Raw genomic sequence first — 18,604 nt, forward strand, 5'->3', positions numbered from 1 at the left:
ATGAACACCCTCACAACTAATCTGATAGGAGCATGATGAGAGCAGACCAGACACTGATACACACGCACAACGTACATGCAGAGGTGCTGCATAAACACACATACAGTTGAAATCGGAAGTTTACATACACTTAGGTTGGAGTCATTAAAACTCGTTTTTCAACCACTCCACACATTTCTTGTTAACAAACTAAGTCGGTTAGGACATCTACTTTGTGCATGACACAAGTCATTTTTCCAACAATTGTTTACAGACAGATTATTTCCCTTATAATTCACTGTATCACCAGTGGGTCAGAAGTTTACATACACTAAGTTGACTGAGCCATTAAACAGCTTGGAAAATTCCAGAAAATGATGTCATGGCTTTAGAAGCTTCTGATAGGCTAATTGACATCATTTGAGTGAATTGGAGGTTTTCCTGTGGATGTATTTCAAGGCCTACCTTCAACCTCAGTGCCTCTTTGCTTGACATCATGGGAAAATCAAAAGAAATCAGCCAAGACCTCAGAAAAGAAATTGTAGACCACGACAAGTCTGGTTCATCCTTGGGAGCAATTTCCAAATGCCTGAAGGTACCACATTCATCTGTACAAACAATAGTACGCAAGTATAAACACCATGGGACCACGCAACCGTCATACCGCTCAGGAAGAAGACGCATTCTGTCTCCTAGAGATGAACGTACTTTGGTGTGAAAAGTGCAAATCAATCCCAGAACAACAGCAAAGGACCTTGTGAAGATGCTGGAGGAAACAGGTACAAAAGTATCTATATCCACAGTAAAACGAGTCCTATATCGACATAACCTGAAAGGCCGCTCAGCAAGGAAGAAGCCACTGCTCCAAAACCGCCATAAAAAAGCCAGACTACGGTTTGCAACTGCACATGGGGACAAAGATCATACTTTTTAGAGACATGTCCTCTGGTCTGATGAAACAAAAATAGAACTGTTTGGCCATAATGACCATCGTTATGTTTGGAGGAAAAAGGGAGAGGTTTGCAAGCCGAAGAGCACCATCCCAACCGTGAAGCACGGGGGTGGCAGCGTCATGTTGTGGGGGTGCTTTGCTGCAGGAGGGACTGGTGCACTTCACCGAATAGATGACATCACGATGAAGGAATATTATGTGGATATATTGAAGCAACATCTCAAGACATCAGTCAGGAAGTTAAAGCTTGGTCGCAAATGGGTCTTTCAAATGGACAATGACCCCAAGCATACATCCCAAGTTGGGGCAAAATGGCTTAAGGACAACAAAGTCAAGGTATTGGAGTGGCCATCACAAAGCCCTGACCTCAATCCTATAGAAAGTTTGTGGGCAGAACTGAAAAATCTTGTGCGAGCAAGGAGGCCTACAAACCTGACTCATTTACACCAGCTCTGTCAGGAGGAATGGGCCAAAATTCACCCAACTTATTGTGGGAAGCTTGTGGAAGGCTACCCAAAACGTTTGACCCAAGTTAAACAATTTAAAGGTAATGCTACCAAATACTAATTGAGTGTATGTAAACTTCTGACCCACTGTGAATGTGATGAAAGAAATAAAAGCTGAAAGAAATAATTCTCTCTACTATTATTCTGACATTTCACATTCTTAAAATAAAGTGGTGATCCTAACTGACCTAAGACAGTGAATTTTTACTTGGATTAAATGTCAGGAATTGTGAAAAACTGAGTTTAAATGTATTTGGCTAAGGTGTATGTAAACTTCTGACTTCAACTGCACATGAATACACACCATGCATGTCTGTATTTTATAAAGGAATGTGATCACTGTGGGATTACACCTCTTTACTTTGTCTACACACACTTTTCTGGTGCATTTCTGCCCCCATTTTCAGGATTCTTGGTCTAACTTCAAACCAAAATCAAATCAAATTATATTTGTCAAATGCGCCGAATACAATAGGTGTAGACCTTACCGTGAAATGCTGACTTACAAGCCCGTAACCAACAATGCAGTTTTAAGAAAATAGAGTAAAGAAAAATATTGACTAAATAAACTAAAGTAAAAATTAAAAAAGTAACACAATAAAATAACAATAACGAGGCTATATACAGGGGGTAACGGTTCCGAGTCAATGTGCGGTGGTACATGTTAGTCGAGGTAATTTGTACATGTCGGTAGGGGTAAAGGGACTATGCATAGATAATAAACAGCGAGTAGCAGCAGTGTAACAAATGTGTTTGACGTGTTACACTGTAGCAGAGCAGTGGAGAGAGTTGTTTACTGCAGCCCAGGCGAGTGCTCTAACTAAGCCCAACTAAGCCCAGCTCTGCCTCTCCCACCCCTCCGTTTTCTGGGCCTGGAACTTTAGCCTCAGGGCCTTGGGTAGCTGGTGTGGGGAACTTTAGCCTCAGGGCCTTTGATAGCTGGTGTGGGGAACTTTAGCCTTAGTGCTTTTGATAGCTGGTGTGGGGAACTTTAGACTTAGGGCCTTGGGTAGCTGGTGTGGGGAACTTTAGCCTTAGGGCCTTGGGTAGCTGGTGTGGGGAACTTTAGCATCAGGGCCTTGGGTAGCTGGTGTGGGGAACTTTAGCCTCAGGGCCTTTGAGAGCTGGTGTGGGGAACTTTAGCCTTAGGGCCTTAGGTAGTTGGTGTGGGGAACTTTAGCCTCAGGGCCTTGGGTAGTTGGTGTGGGGAACTTTAGCCTCAGTGCCCTGGGTAGCTGGTGTGGGGAACTTTAGCCTCAGGGCCGTGTGTAGCTGGTGTGGGGAACTTTAGCCTCAGGGCCATCGATAGCTGGTGTGGGGACCTTTAGCCCCAGGGTCGTGGGTAGTTGGTGTGGGGAACATTAGCCTCAGGGCTGTGGGTAGCTGGTGTGGGGAACTTTAGCCTCAGGGCCTTGGGTAGCTGGTGTGGGGAACTTTAGCCTCAGGGCCTTGGGTAGCTGGTGTGGGGAACTTTAGCCTCAGTGCCTTGGGTAGCTGGAGTGGGGAACTTTAGCCTCAGTGCCTTGGGTAGCTGGTGTGGGGAACTTTAGCCTACTGTGTATGTGACAAAGTGTTTGTGTGTGTGTGTGTGTGTGTGTGTGTGTGTGTGTGTGTGTGTGTGTGTGTGTGTGTGTGTGTGTGTGTGTGTGTGTGTGTGTGTGTGTGTGTGTGTGTGTGTGTGTGTGTGTGTGTGTGTGTGACAAAGTGTGTGCACCCACTTTGAAATTTGGTGGAGGATCGGTGATGATCTGGGGGTGAATATGAACTTATTTTCTTTGCATTATTCGAGGTCTGACAACATTGCATCTTTTTTGTTATTTTGACCAGTTGTCATTTTCTGAAAATAAATGCACACCAGTGGTACAGGTGTAGAACCTTTTCAGGATTTGAGGGCACATGCCAAACTTTTTCACCCTCCTGAGGGGGAAGAGGCATTGTCGCTCCTTCTTCACAACTGTGCGTGTGTGTTTGGACCATTTGAAGTCTTTAGTGATTTGGATACCGAGGAACTTAAGGCTGTCTACCTGCTCCACTGCCGCCCCGTTGATGTGGATGGGGGAGTGCTTGCCCCCCCATTTCCTGTAGTCCACGATCAGCTCCTTGGTCTTGCTGACTTTGAGGGAGAGGTTGTTGTCCAAGCACCACACTGCCAGGTCACTGACCTCCTCTCTGTAGGCTGACTCGTCGTCGCCGGTGATCAGGCCTACCACCGCCGTGTCGTCAGCGAACTTGATCATGGTGTAGGAGTCGTGAGTGGCCACACAGTCGTGAGTCAACAGGGAGTACAGGAGGGGACTGTTTATGTGTGTGTCTGTTTGTGTGTGTATTTGAATTCATTCGGGATCCCCATTAGCTGCTGTGAAGGCAGCAGCTACTCTTCCTGGGGTCCAAACACATTAAGGCGCCTACATTACTTAGAAAACAAAAGATAAAATAGTACATCAAATAACCAGTGGTGGAAAAAGTACCCAATTATCATACTTTATTGAGTAACTGAGTAAAAGTAAAGATACCTTAATAGAAAATGACTCAAGTAAAAGTGAAAGTCACCCAGTAAAATACAACTTGAGTAAAAGTCTTAAAGTATCTGGTTTTAAATATAGTTAAGTATCAAAAGTAAATGTAATTGCTAAAATATACTTAAGTATCAAAAGTAAAAGTAAAAGTATAAATCATTTCAAATTCCTTATATTAAACAAACCAGATGGCACATTTTGTGTTTTTTAAATTTATGGATAGCCAGGGACACACTCCAACACTCAGACATAATTTACAAACAAAGCATTTGTGTTCAGTGTGTTCAGTGAGTCCGCCAGATCAGATGCAGTAGGGATGTCCAGGGATGTTCTCTTGATAAGTGTGTGAATTGGACCACTTTCCTGTCCTGCTAAGCACTCAAAATGTAATGTGTACTTTTGGGTGTCAGGGAAAATGTATGGAGTAAAAAGTACATTATTTTCTTTAGCAATGTATTGAAGTAAAAGTAAAAGTTGTCAAAAATAGAAATAGTAAAGTCAAGTACTGATATCCCCCCAAAACGACTTAAGTAGTACTTTAAAGTGTTTTTACTTAATACTTTATGCAACTGCATATATTTTATTTTTTTAACTTTTATTTAACCAGGAAAAGCCCATTGACACCCAGAGTCTCTTTTTCAAGAGAGACCTGGCCAAGAAGGCAGCAACAATCAATACATTACATAATTAAAACATACACTAATACCATACAACAACATGATCCAGCCTAAAGAAAAGCATTTACACTCCTCCGTAACAGAGTCAATATTTAAAATTCATTCAGTGGCACTACCATATCTAGATGAAGCATGGATTGTAGACTATTCCATGCCTCTGGTGCACAAGAAGAGAAGGCAGTCTTGCCTAATACTGTGAAAGTAGTAACCACCTTAATACTTAAGTAGCAACCACCTAGCAGACTGGGTATGGTAACTGCTGGTGGTGAAGGAGACCAGACTACAGAGGTAAAGAGGGAGTTTACCTGCTGGTGGTGAAGGAGACCAGACTACAGAGATAAAGAGGGAGTTTACCTGCTGGTGGTGAAGGAGACCAGACTACAGAGATAAAAAGGGAGTTTACCTGCTGGTGGTGAAGGAGACCAGACTACAGAGGTAAAGAGGGAGTTTACCTGCTGGTGGTGAAGGAGACCAGACTACAGAGGTAAAGAGGGAGTTTACCTGCTGGTGGTGAAGGAGACCAGACTACAGAGGTAAAAAGGGAGTTTACCTGCTGGTGGTGAAGGAGACCAGACTACAGAGGTAAAAAGGGAGTTTACCTGCTGGTGGTGAAGGAGACCAGACTACAGAGGTAAAGAGGGAGTTTACCTGCTGGTGGTGAAGGAGACCAGACTACAGAGGTAAAAAGGGAGTTTACCTGCTGGTGGTGAAGGAGACCAGACTACAGAGGTAAAGAGGGAGTTTACCTGCTGGTGGTGAAGGAGACCAGACTACAGAGGTAAAAAGGGAGTTTACCTGCTGGTGGTGAAGGAGACCAGACTACAGAGGTAAAGAGGGAGTTTACCTGCTGGTGGTGAAGGAGACCAGACTACAGAGGTAAAAAGGGAGTTTACCTGCTGGTGGTGAAGGAGACCAGACTACAGAGGTAAAAAGGGAGTTTACCTGCTGGTGGTGAAGGAGACCAGACTACAGAGGTAAAGAGGGAGTTTACCTGCTGGTGGTGAAGGAGACCAGACTACAGAGGTAAAGAGGGAGTTTACCTGCTGGTGGTGAAGGAGACCAGACTACAGAGGTAAAGAGGGAGTTTACCTGCTGGTGGTGAAGGAGACCAGACTACAGAGGTAAAGAGGGAGTTTACCCAAAAGGGCTCTGTAGATGAACACATACAAATGTATCTTTCTGCACATATAAAGTGAGGTCCAACCTACTGTACCATTTGGTACAAGGTGCAATGTTGGGTGAGTGACTTGAAGGATGCATGATTAACAGAGTCCAGTCTCTGTAAGACGGAGGAGGTTGTATGCATATATAACAAGTCACCATAATCAATTACAGAGAGAAAAGTGGCCCGAACAAGCTTCTTTCTTGCCATAAGCAGGAAGCAAGCCTTAATAAAATCCCTTTTTCAAAGCTTCCTCACAAGACTAGCTATATGAACTTTAAAGGACAACTTGTCATCCAACCATATACCGAGGTATTTCTAGGATGACACTTTTTCAATGGATAAGCCACCAGATGTGACAATGCTAACGCTCTCTTTCAATGGATAAGCCACCAGATGTGACAATGCTAACGCTCTCTTTCAATGGATAAGCCACCAGATGTGACAATGCTAACGCTCTCTTTCAATGGATAAGCCATCAGATGTGACAATGCTAACACTCTCTTTCAATGGATATGCCACCAGATGTGACAATGCTAACGCTCTCTTTCAATGGATAAGCCACCAGATGTGACAATGCTAACACTCTCTTTCAATGGATAAGCCACCAGATGTGACAATGCTAACACTCTCTTTCAATGGATAAGCCACCAGTTCTGACAATGCTAACGCTCTCTTTCAATGGATAAGCCATCAGATGTGACAATGCTAACACTCTCTTTCAATGGATATGCCACCAGATGTGACAATGCTAACGCTCTCTTTCAATGGATAAGCCACCAGATGTGACAATGCTAACACTCTCTTTCAATGGATAAGCCACCAGATGTGACAATGCTAACACTCTCTTTCAACGGATAAGCCACCAGATGTGACAATGCTAACGCTCTCTTTCAATGGATAAGCCACCAGATGTGACAATGCTAACACTCTCTTTCAATGGATAAGCCACCAGTTGTGACAATGCTAACACTCTCTTTCAATGGATAAGCCACTAGATGTGACAATGCTAACACTCTCTTTCAATGGATAAGCCACCAGATGTGACAATGCTAACGTTCTCTGGTAAAGTGCTAGCTCTGGTAAAGGTCACAAATTTAGTTTTTTGTATATTCAAGACCAGTTTGAGACCATAAAGGGAGGCCTGCAGTAACTGAAAAGCAGTCTGGAGCTCTTCAACAGCCTGAACCAGAGAAGGAGCACATGAATATATGACTGTATTATCTGCATATAGATGTAACTTTGCTGGTTGCATCCCATTTCCCAAAACCATTAATACAAATTGAGAACAACACAGGAGCTAAAATGGAACCCTGGGGCACACCTCTGTTAATCTCAAGAAAGCTAGACCTGTGATTGTCAGTATATACACATTGTGTTCCTAAACCAATTTACTGCCCCTTCACTGAGACCAATGTTACTGAGTCTAGCTAGCAACAATTCATGGTCAACTGAATCAAAGGCCTTTGATAAATCAACAAACAGAGCAGCACAATGTGGCTTTTTATCAAGTCCATTTATGATGTAATTTGCCACTGCTATAGCTGCAGTTGTGGTGCTGTGCCCCGATCTAAAGCCAGACTGAACCCCGCTCAGTATGTTCTTTTCAATGAAGAAGTGTTTTAACTGAGTTCACTAGGGATTCATAGACTCTGGCCAGGACAGGGAGTTTAGAGATAAGACGACAGTTATTAGCATCTGAGGGATCTCCACCCGTTAGCAGTGGGAGGACATACGCTGATTTCCAAATGCTGGGTATGGAATTGGTCAAGAGACTCAAGTTGAAAATGTGAGCCACAGGTTCAGTAATAATACCAGCTGCTATCTTTAAGAGGTATAGATCATTATTACACCACTACAATACAAAAATGTAAAATACCACCATACAACAATATTACAATGTACGTGTGTGTAGAGTGTGTGTGAGCTTGAAGGCCATCAGAGAAAGGATCTGTTGTAAAACACTTCCACACACACTCATAAACCCTTCCACACACACTCATAAACCCTTCCACACACACACTCATAAACCCTTCCACACACACACACTCATAAACCCTTCCACACACACACACACACACACACACACACACACACACACACACACACACACACACACACACACACACACACACACACACACACACACACACACACACACACACACACACACACACACACACACACTCATAAACCCTTCCACACACACACACACACACTCATAAACCCTTCCACACACACTCATAAACCCTTCCACACACACACACACTCATAAACCCTTCCACACACACTCATAAACCCTTCCACACACACACACTCATAAACCCTTCCACACACACTCATAAACCCTTCCACACACACTCATAAACCCTTCCACACACACACACACTCATAAACCCTTCCACACACACACACACACACACTCATAAACCCTTCCACACACACACACACACTCATAAACCCTTCCACACACACTCATAAACCCTTCCACACACACACACACTCATAAACCCTTCCACACACACACACACACACTCATAAACCCTTCCACACACACACACACACTCATAAACCCTTCCACACACACTCATAAACCCTTCCACACGCATCCTTTGAAGCGAATATGGATTGAGAGATGATGTGAGTTCAGTTCAGTGAGGCCAGTTTGTCAGTGAGGGTTCTCTGTATAGAGGTCATGGCAATGTGGAGAGGGGGGACAAGAGGGGGTGAGATTGGGATGAGGAGAGGTGAAAAGGGGGTGTTAAGGGATCAACGACAGCCTGTTGACATCACAGTACTCAGTTTTGTTCGTCTCCGTCCTCAAAAGACAAAATCCCTCTTTCTTTGCCTCTCTCTCTCTTCTCTTCCTTTATTCCCTCTTTTAATCCTCCATGAGGACACTGTCCCCTCTCTCTCTTCTCTTCTTCTCCTTCTTCATGTTGTTCTTTTTTTTGCTTTGCTCAGCATTTCAGCTTGACGTCCTCCCCCATCCCTACTATCCTTTCTTAACCTTCTCTCTCTAACCTCCGTGGCTACAGTCGAAAGACTCCCATTGTAAAAGCATTAACAGACAGTTCTCTCTAAAGGAGTTTAGGTTTCCTGATGAGTCTGGTTCTGTCTCTCTGTCTGTGCTATCCACAAACCCCATGAGGTCACCACTCCTAAAATACAACCCTGTTCCTCATCCCTCACAGCCTTGTCTCTACTCAAGTGGTGTGTGTGAGTGAGACAGAGACAGAGAGAGAGAGAGAGAGAGAGAGAGAGAGAGAGAGAGAGAGAGAGAGACAGAGAGAGAGAGAGAGAGAGAGAGAGAGAGAGAGAGAGAGAGAGAGAGAGAGAGAGAGAGAGAGAGAGAGAGAGAGAGAGAGAGAGAGAGAGAGAGAGAGAGAGAGAGAGAGAGAGAGAGCGAGAGAGAGAGAGAATGTGTGTGTTTGTGTACATGCGTGTGTGTGTGAGTGAGATGATGTCATGGGCTGATGTCAGGTGTCCTCCCCAACTGTACACAGTGAGCATCTCCTCCTACAGTGCTAATGCTGTAAATCTGGATGCTAGCGGTTTCTTCTGGGGTTGTGACCCAAATATCTTAGTGATGACTTCTCATTTTAATCTAATAACAGAACAGAAAGAAAACCAACCCACCCATTCTGAAAGACCTATTAACCCTCCTAGTCGAGGAACATATATTGTCATTGGATCGTGTGTAACCATAGTGCAGTGCACTGGGTAGTATTCATAAAGCATCAAACGGAAGAAAATGGACTGAAACAGGGAGAATTCTAGATTTAATTTTTATGTTGCGAAACATTTTACTTCAACGTACCCTTATGAATATCACCCAGGACTCATTGACCCACATGCCTGTGTTTATTGCTCATGTAGTTCATGGGTTTTATTCAGGTCCTGTGGTTGTCTCTCCTCTCCCCTCTTCTCCCCTCCTCTCTTCTGGCCTGTCCTCTTCCCCTCTTTCATGAGCTCAGCAGCTACCTGCTATTTTAAATGGCACACAAGTTGTAGCGCAGGATGGGGTGTAAATCACTAGAGGCCGGCCGCAGTGCTGGGAGTCATTGAGTGTGTGTGTGGCTCTGTGTGTCTGTGTGTGTGTGTGTGTGTGTCTGTGTGTGTGTGTATGTGTGTGTTTGTGTGTGTGTCTGTGTGTGTGTGTGTGTCTGTGTGTATGTGTATGTATGTGTGTGTGTATGTGTGTGTGTATGTATGTGTGTATGTGTGTGTGTGTGTGTGTGTGTGTGTGTGTGTGTGTGTGTGTGTGTGTGTGTGTGTGTGTGTGTGTGTGTGTGTGTGTGTGTGTGTGTGTGTGTGTGTGTGTGTGTGTGTGTGTGTGTGTGTGTGTGTGTGTGTGTGTGTGTGTGTGTGTGTGTGTGTGTGTGTGTGTGTGTGTGTGTGTGTGTACTTGTCTTGCACCCACCGCTCCCCTGGCCCTGACGCCTGAACTCTGCTCAGAGAAAAGGAGGGAAAAATAGAACATGCCCTCAACTTCCAGGAATTCCTCTCTTTCCCTCCCAGTCTTTATTTAAGCCCTACCCAACCCAAGGTCGAGCCATCAAACACCTCAGCAATACTATGCTAAGTGCATGTGTGTTCTGCAATCCACACAGCCAAGGGCTATGGAGCTAGGCCCTATAGGTGCTGTCTCAGCTATGCAGCTCTAGCACAGCACCCCATATGGCTAAGGTTTGTATCCAGGGTAAGTGTTCCTCATAGAGCCGTACTCTAGTCCCAGGCTTCACGTTAGGCCCAAGAGATGACCGTACGAACTTCATTCACATCTGTGTCTGGCAAACATCAAACCTTGGCAGCGCATATTTATATATCCTTTTGAGGGCAGAGGGTTAATTCATCCCCTTTCCTCTTTAAGTGTGTGAATGTCAACTCCCTCATAGATCCTGTGGCACATCTTTAGAGAAATACACACACACACACACACACACACACACACACACACACACACACACACACACACACACACACACACACACACACACACACACACACTCCTTTTTCTTAAATCCTGATTTGTTTGACCAAAGAAAATCAGTTTCTCTTTGAGGAGTCGATGAAAAAGCACTTACATCTTCAAATGGAGATTTCTCTTCTTCTGTGCTTCCTTTCTTCAGTACAGCCCCTCACTGGCAGGACTTCAAACTAACAGACCACCTGGCAGTGTGCTGCAGTGTATAACAGACAATGAGCTGGAGATGAGAGAGGTGGAGGTAGCTGTTGATGGGGCTGATCTGAATGGCTCCTCGGATGGTGTTCCCAGGCCGGTGTGTGTGTGAATACGCACGTTTGTGTGTGTGTGTGTGTGTGTGTGTGTGTGTGTGTGTGTGTGTGTGTGTGTGTGTGTGTGTGTGTGTGTGTGTGTGTGTGTGTGTGTGTGTGTGTGTGTGTGTGTGTGTGTGTGTGTGTGTGTGTGTGTGTATGCATGTATTGTGTGTGTGTGTCTCTAGGGAGTAGCAGTCCTCGTATACAGCCTTAAATCCCCTAGTCAATTGCAGAGTGATTAAGTGATGATTCTAGTCAGAGCCCTCTGACTCCAGCCCCCTGGTCCTAGGCCTGCTCCTGCAGCTATCCCGTTGTCTGCCTGGACTCTCTCACACAGGGGGTCTCAGTATCTGACACAATGCACTGGCATACCCCTCTATTGTTACCCCTCCCTGTACCTTCACCCCCACGACCTCCAAATGTGCCCCCTCCTAAAGAAGCCCCCAGGCCAGGACGAGTCCTAAATGGAATCGTAGCTAATACCCCCTTCCCCCGTAGGGAACTGTGCCAATCACTCTCTCTCTTTCTGTAGCCTCTTTCATTTACTTGACTATCCTTTTTAGCTCCTAGTGGAGCAAAGGGCTTCAACAGTGCATTTCCAGCTAACTCTGTTCTCGGGCACTTTTCTTCATCTTCATTCCAGGTGATTCCTGTCTTCTTCATCTCCTCTTTATTGGTCCCTCTCTGTCGTCTGTAACCTCACTTATGTCCCATTGTATATAGCCTCGTTATTGTTATGTCATTTTCTTGTGTTACATATTTGTTGTATTTATTTATTATTATATATATTTTTTCACTGTAGTTTATTTAGTAAATATTTTCTTAACTCTATTTCTTGAACTGCATTGTTGGTTAAGGGCTCGTAAGTAAGCATTTCACAGTAAGGTCTACACCTGTTGTATTCGGCGCATGTGACAAATACAATTTGATTTGATTTGATTTTGTCCTGCTTTTAGCCTAGCACCCTTGCCACTGATGAAAGCACATTTTGTGAGAAACTAAAGAGGTGGGTTTGTGTCTGAAACTGAGTCAACAGGCATTAACTGTATTCATTAACGGCCATAACACACAGATTGTTGCTACTCCTCATGCAACTCAGCCACAGGAGCTCATTAAAAAGGCAACAGAGGCTTTTAGTAATTAACTGGGTTTAACTGGGTTCCCATTGCCAGCCATTGTAATGTTTACCCTGCCCTCCTTCCCTCAGAAGGCCCCGGGGGTCCCGGTGTGGTCGCTGAGATGATGGCGACGTAATGTTTTGGTTTACCTGCCAGAAGGAAGCAGGAAGTGATTCCAAAAATTAAATGAAGTGTGATATGAAAACAGGAAGCAGTCATGAGTAAGAGTAAAATAAACAGAATTTGGACCACCAAAACTCCCCAAACGCCGTGCGGTAATGACCAGGGGACTTCATTAAAGTTGTGTTTTGATTAAACAAAGGATAACACAACACGTTGGTGAATTAGTGGATTACTTCAGAGATTACACACTTTCATGAGGTAATTGTGTTTGGGTAAGGCAATTAACCCACTGTAATGTAAGATACGGGGAGAAAAATCTACATTCTGAAAATAGTACACCTACTGTACAACACTGTACACTAGTACACTGTAAAATAGCACACATCTGTATTTTGCATCCCTTAAAATTATTTTGAGAAACTGCTTGGCCTACATGCCAGATGTGGCCCTTGAGCCGATTTAATGTGTCCGTGATTGTCTTAGATTACCCAATGGTTGTCAGGCCCACCAGAAAAGCCTCTTCTTAAGAAGTGAAAACCAGAAAATCCAATTCTCTGGCTCTATCATTCTTGTTTTATTCCCCTATCATTTCACACTAAGTTAACAACTTTCAATGGTGCCCATAACAAAATAATAATTTCTACGTTTTTATTTTCCCCTCAGTCGATTCAATCCTCTGGCCTAGTTCTGTCTGCGCTGTCAGGTTCAAAGATGACCCTTCAGAGTGAGCCGCCATGACATCCAGTGGCAGTCTTTCAAATCACCTCTGGTGCCGATATAAAGATACTATTCATCTATTCATGGCTGTTCTGTTCCCAGTGTAGCAAATATAACTACCTTACTGTCCCGAAACAACAGAGGCAGTGTTAGCTGTGTTAGCCTTTTGTTGTTTTTTTGCCAATGGGCTAAGTGTTCATTTCAGCTTCGCCTTCACTGGAGACCTCAGAACGAAATGGCGATGGGTGTTTACGAGAGAGAGCGAGAGAGAGAGAGAGAAAAAGAGTCTTTCTCAGGGAAAATAAGGACAAACATGTTTTCACCACATAACCATTGTACCCAGCTATCTATTGTTAACAGTAAGTAAACTAGGTGTCAGGTGTAGAACAGATATTTATCCGATATGTGTTAGGTAAGAGAGTAGATAAGACGTACTGTACTGTCCGTTGTCTACTTTACATACTGAAAGTGCATTCACTGCCTCTGCCCCCTCTGGAACTCTCTCCCCCAGCCACCATCAACTCTGACTCTATCATCACCTTCAAAAGATTAAAAACCCACCTGTTCTGTCTGGCTTTCCCCTCATCTCAGCTCAGCTCTTACTCAGCTCTAGCTTAAACTATGTTAAGTAGCGTTGATTTCTTTGTATTGTATGGTTTTCTCCTTGTTTTGTTTTTTACTCTCTTGCTGTGCAGTGTCCTTGGGTTTCTTGAAAGGCACTTTAAATCCCATGTATTATTATTATTATTATTATAGATTAATGTCAATGAAGAAAGTGTCCGATAGAGAGAAGAGCAGAGGAGAAGGTAAAGTGTCAAGGGGTGATAAGGATGAAGCTAGAAGGTACACTTACCACTGGCTAAATCTACTCCAAATCTAATCAAATCAAATGTTATTTGTCACTGGCGCAGAATACAACAGGTGTAGACCTTACAGTGAAATGCTTACTTACAAGCCCTTAACCAACAATGCAGTTTTAAGAAAAATAACAAAAAAAGTAAGAAATAAAAGTAAGAAATAATTAAAGAGCAGAAGTAAAATAACATGAGCGAGGCTATATACAGCGGGTACCGGCACAGAGTCAATGTGTGGGGACACCGGTTAGTCAAGGTAATTGAGGTAATATGTACATGTAGGTAGAGTTATTAAAGTGACTATGCAAAGATAATAACAGAGAGTAATAGCAGCGTAAAAGTGTGTGTGTGTGTGGGGGGGGGGGGGGGGGGGGAGGGGCAATGCAAATAGTCTGGGTAGCCATTTGATTAGATGTTCAGGAGTCTTATGGCTTGCGGGGTAGAAGCTGTTTAGAAACCTCTTGGACCTAGACTTGGCACTCCGTAATCACTTGCCGTGCGGTAGCAGAGAAAACAGTCTATGACTAGGGTGGCTGGAGGCTTTGACAGTTTTTAGGGCCTTCCTCTGACACCGCCTGGTATAGAGGTCCTGGGTGGCAGGAAGCTTGGCCTCGGTGATGTATTGGGCCATACGCACTACCCTCTGTGGTGCCTTGCGGTCAGAGGCTGAGCAGTTGCCATACCAGGCAGTGATGCAACCAGTCAGGATCCTCTCGATGGTGCAGCTGTAGAACCTTTTGAGGATCTGAGGACCAATGCCAAATCTTTTCAGTCTCCTGAGGGGAATAGGTTTTGTTGTGTCCTCTTCACGACTGTCTTGGTGGGCTTGGACCATGTTAGTTTGTTGGTGATGTGGACGCCAAGGAACTTGAAGCTCTCAACCTGCTCCACTACAGCCTCGTCGATGAGAATAGGGGCGTGCTCGGTCCTCCTTTTCCTATAGTCCACAATATTCTCCTTTGTCTTGATCACGTTGAGGGAGAGGTTGTTGTCCTTGCACCACACGATCAGGTCTCTGATCTCCTCCTTGTAGGCTGTCTCGTCGTTGTCGATCAGGCCTACTACCACTGTTGTGTCATCGGCAAACTTAATGATGGTGATGGCTGTGCAGTCATGAGTGAACAGGGAGTGCAGGAGGGGACTGAGTATGCACCCCTGATGGGCCCCTGTGTTGAGGATCAGCATGGCGGATGTTTTGTTACCTACCCTCACCACCTGGGGTTGGCCCGTCAGGAAGTACAGGATCCAGTTGCAGAGGGAGGTGTTTAGTCTCAAGATCCTTAGTTTAGTGATGAACTTTTGAGGGCACTATGGTGTTGAACGCTGAGCTGTAGTTAATGAATAGCATTCTCACATAGGTGTTTCTTTTGTCCAGGTGGGAAAGGGCAGTGTGGAGCGCAATAGAGATTGCATCATCTGTGGATCTGTTTGGGCAGTATGCAAATTGGAGTGGATCTAGTGTTTCTGGGATAAGGGTGTTAATGTGAGCCATGACCAGTCTTTCAAAGCACTTCATGGCTACATACGTGAGTGCTACAGGTCGGTAGTCATTCAGGCAGGTTGCCTTTGTGTTCTTTGGCACAAGGTCTATGGTGGTCTGCTTGGAACATGTAGGTATTACAGACTCAGACAGGGAGAAGTTGAAAATGTCAGTGAAGACACTTGCCAGTTGGTCAGCGCATGTTGGGAGTACACGTCCTGGTAATCCATCTGGCCCTGCGGCCTTGTGAATGTTGACCTGTTTAAAGGTCTTACTCACATCGGCTGCGGAGAGCGTGATCACACAGTCGTCTGGAACAAACTATCTCGAAACAAAGTAGCCTATTGCAGCGACGTCTGCAAGGAAGCCGTGCTTATAATAATTGGAAGCTTGATAACATTGTTTTTCGCTAAAATCTTGTAACTTTTAAACACTTACTGTTAGGAGAAACAGTCCTTGTTCCCAATTCAGCGTTACACAACTGAGCACCTTCATTGCCATTTTACTACAAACAATTCTACAAATTATGAAACAAGCGAATTCCAGCAAATGTTATTTCCTCAGAGAATAGAAATGTACTTCTATATACAGTATTACTTTGTTTTAGGATCGTTTTGAATGTAGACTTTGGTAATGCAGACAATACTAACAGGGAAGATTGAGAATCATTGGAAACTGCTAGCTAATGCTAATGCTAAACCTCATGGCTGCCGTGGCAAGAAAGATGTTAGCAATGGAATAAAAGGCTCTTCGCAGATTATGTCACTTCTGGTCTGCAGACAACATCCCTAAGGTATGTGATACAGTGAAATGTAAAATGAAATGTAATGAACTGATGTGAAATAATGAACATTGGGTGGACTTTCCCTTTAAGGCTGTGTGTGTGGGGCAATAGAATGGTGCTTGTGACACAGCTACAGGTGGAGGGAGGTAGAGGATTTTTGGTGGGGTGGACGGGTGTGTGTGAGGGTGGTACCTTATGCAGTCATGCAGGTTAAATAAGGGCGGGTAGGTAGGTATATAGGTAGGTAGGTGGGTAGGTAGGTAGGTAGCAGTGGAAGCTGGTGACTTGAAACATTGAGGAGGATGGGAGACCAGCGATATACAGTTGTATACAAGTCGGAAGTTTACATACACTTAGGTTGGAGTCATTAAAACTTGCTTTTCAACCACTCCACAAATTTCTTGTTAACAAGCTATAGTTTTGGCAAGTCGGTTAGGACATCTCCTTTGTGCATTACACAAGTAATATTTCCAACAGTTGTTTACAGACACATTATTTGACTTATAATTCACTGTATCACAATTCCAGTGGGTCAGAAGTTTACATACACTAAGTTGACTGTGCCATTAAACAGCTTGGAAAAATCCAGAAAATTATGTCATGGCTGTAGAAGCTTCTGATAGGCTAATTGACATCAGTTGAGTCAATTGGAGGTGTACCTGTGGATGTATTTCAAGGCCTATCTTCAAATTTAGTCCCTCTTTGCTTGACATCATGGGAAAATCAAAAGAAATCAGCCAAGACCTCAGAAAAGAAATTGTAGACCTCCACAAGTCTGGTTCATCCTTGGGAGCAATTTCCAAACGCCTGAAGGTACCACGTTCATCTGTACAAACAATAGTATGCAAGTATAAACACCATGGGACCACGCAGCTGTCATACCGCTCAGGAAGGGGACGTGTTCTGTCTCCTAGAGATGAATGTACTTCAGTGCGAAAAGTGCAAATCAATCCCAGAACAACAGCAAAGGACCTTGTGAAGATGCTGGAGGAAACAGGTACAAAAGTATCTATATTCACAGTAAAACGAGTCCTATATCGACATAACCTGAAAGACTGCCCAGCAAGGAAGAAGCCACTGCTCCAAAACCGCCATAAAAAAGCCAGACAACGGTTTGCAACTGCACATGGGGACAAAGATCGTACTTTTTGGAGAAATGTCCTCTGGTCTAATGAAACAAAAATAGAACTGTTTGGCCATAACAACCGTCGTTATGTTTAGAGGAAAAAGGGAGAGGTTTGCAAGCCGAAGATCATCCCAACTGTGAAGCACAGGGGTGGCAGCATCATGTTGTGAGGGTGCTTTGCTGCAGGAGGGACTGGTGCACTTCACCGAATAGATGACATCACGATGAAGGAATATTATGTGGATATATTGAAGCAACATCTCAAGACAACAGTCAGGAAGTTAAAGCTTGGTCGCAAATGGGTCTTCCAAATTGACAATGACCCCAAGCATACTTCCAAAGTTGTGGCAAAATGGCTTAAGGACAACAAAGTCAAGGTATCGGAGTGGCCATCACAAAGCCCTGACCTCAATCCTATAGAAAATTTGTGGGCAGAACTGAAAAATCTTGTGTGAGCAAGGAGGCCTACAAACCTGACTCAGTTACGCCAGCTCTGTCAGGAGGAATGGGCCAAAATTCACCCAACTTATTGTGGGAAGCTTGTGGAAGGCTAGCCGAAACGTTTGACTCAAGTTAAACAATTTAACGGCAATGCTACCAAATACTAATTGAGTGTATGTAAACTTCTGTCCCATTGGGAATGTGATGAAAGAAATAAAAGCTGAAATAAATAATTCTCTCTACTATTATTCTGACATTTCACATTCTTAAAATAAAGTGGTGATGCTAACTGACCTAAAGACAGGGATTTATTACTAGGATTAAATGTCAGGAATTGTGAAAAAGTGAGTTTAAGGTGTATGTAAACTTCTGACTTCAACTGTAGATGCGGAAAGCACGGAGACTTCAAAGCTTGTTTAAAAAATCATCAAAGACTAATTATTTTACCCTAAAGCATTTAATAATGACAGTACTATGGAGAATTGGAATGAGAGGGCTACTTACAGTGTTGAGAAGGGATCACTGCAGTTATTGAATGAGGGTATGAGGCATGGGTTGAGGCTTCAGTGCAGGACATGCTCATCATGGATGGATAGTGTTGGAGAAGAGCTCTTTTATTTACATTTTATTTAACCTTTATTTAACTAGGCAAGTCAGTTAAGAACAAATGATTTACAAGGATGGCCTACCAAAAGGCAAAAGTTCTCCTGCGGGGGCGGGGGCTGGGATTTAAAAACAAATGTATTAAATAAAAAGATAGGACACAACACACATCACGACAAGGGAGACAACACAACACTACATAAAGAGAGCCCTAAGACAACAATATAGCATGGCAGCAACACATGACAACTCAGCATGGTAGCAACACAACATGACAACAACATGG

The sequence above is a fragment of the Salvelinus alpinus genome, chromosome 1, assembly GCF_045679555.1.
Source record: "Salvelinus alpinus chromosome 1, SLU_Salpinus.1, whole genome shotgun sequence".
Lineage (NCBI taxonomy): Eukaryota > Metazoa > Chordata > Actinopteri > Salmoniformes > Salmonidae > Salvelinus > Salvelinus alpinus.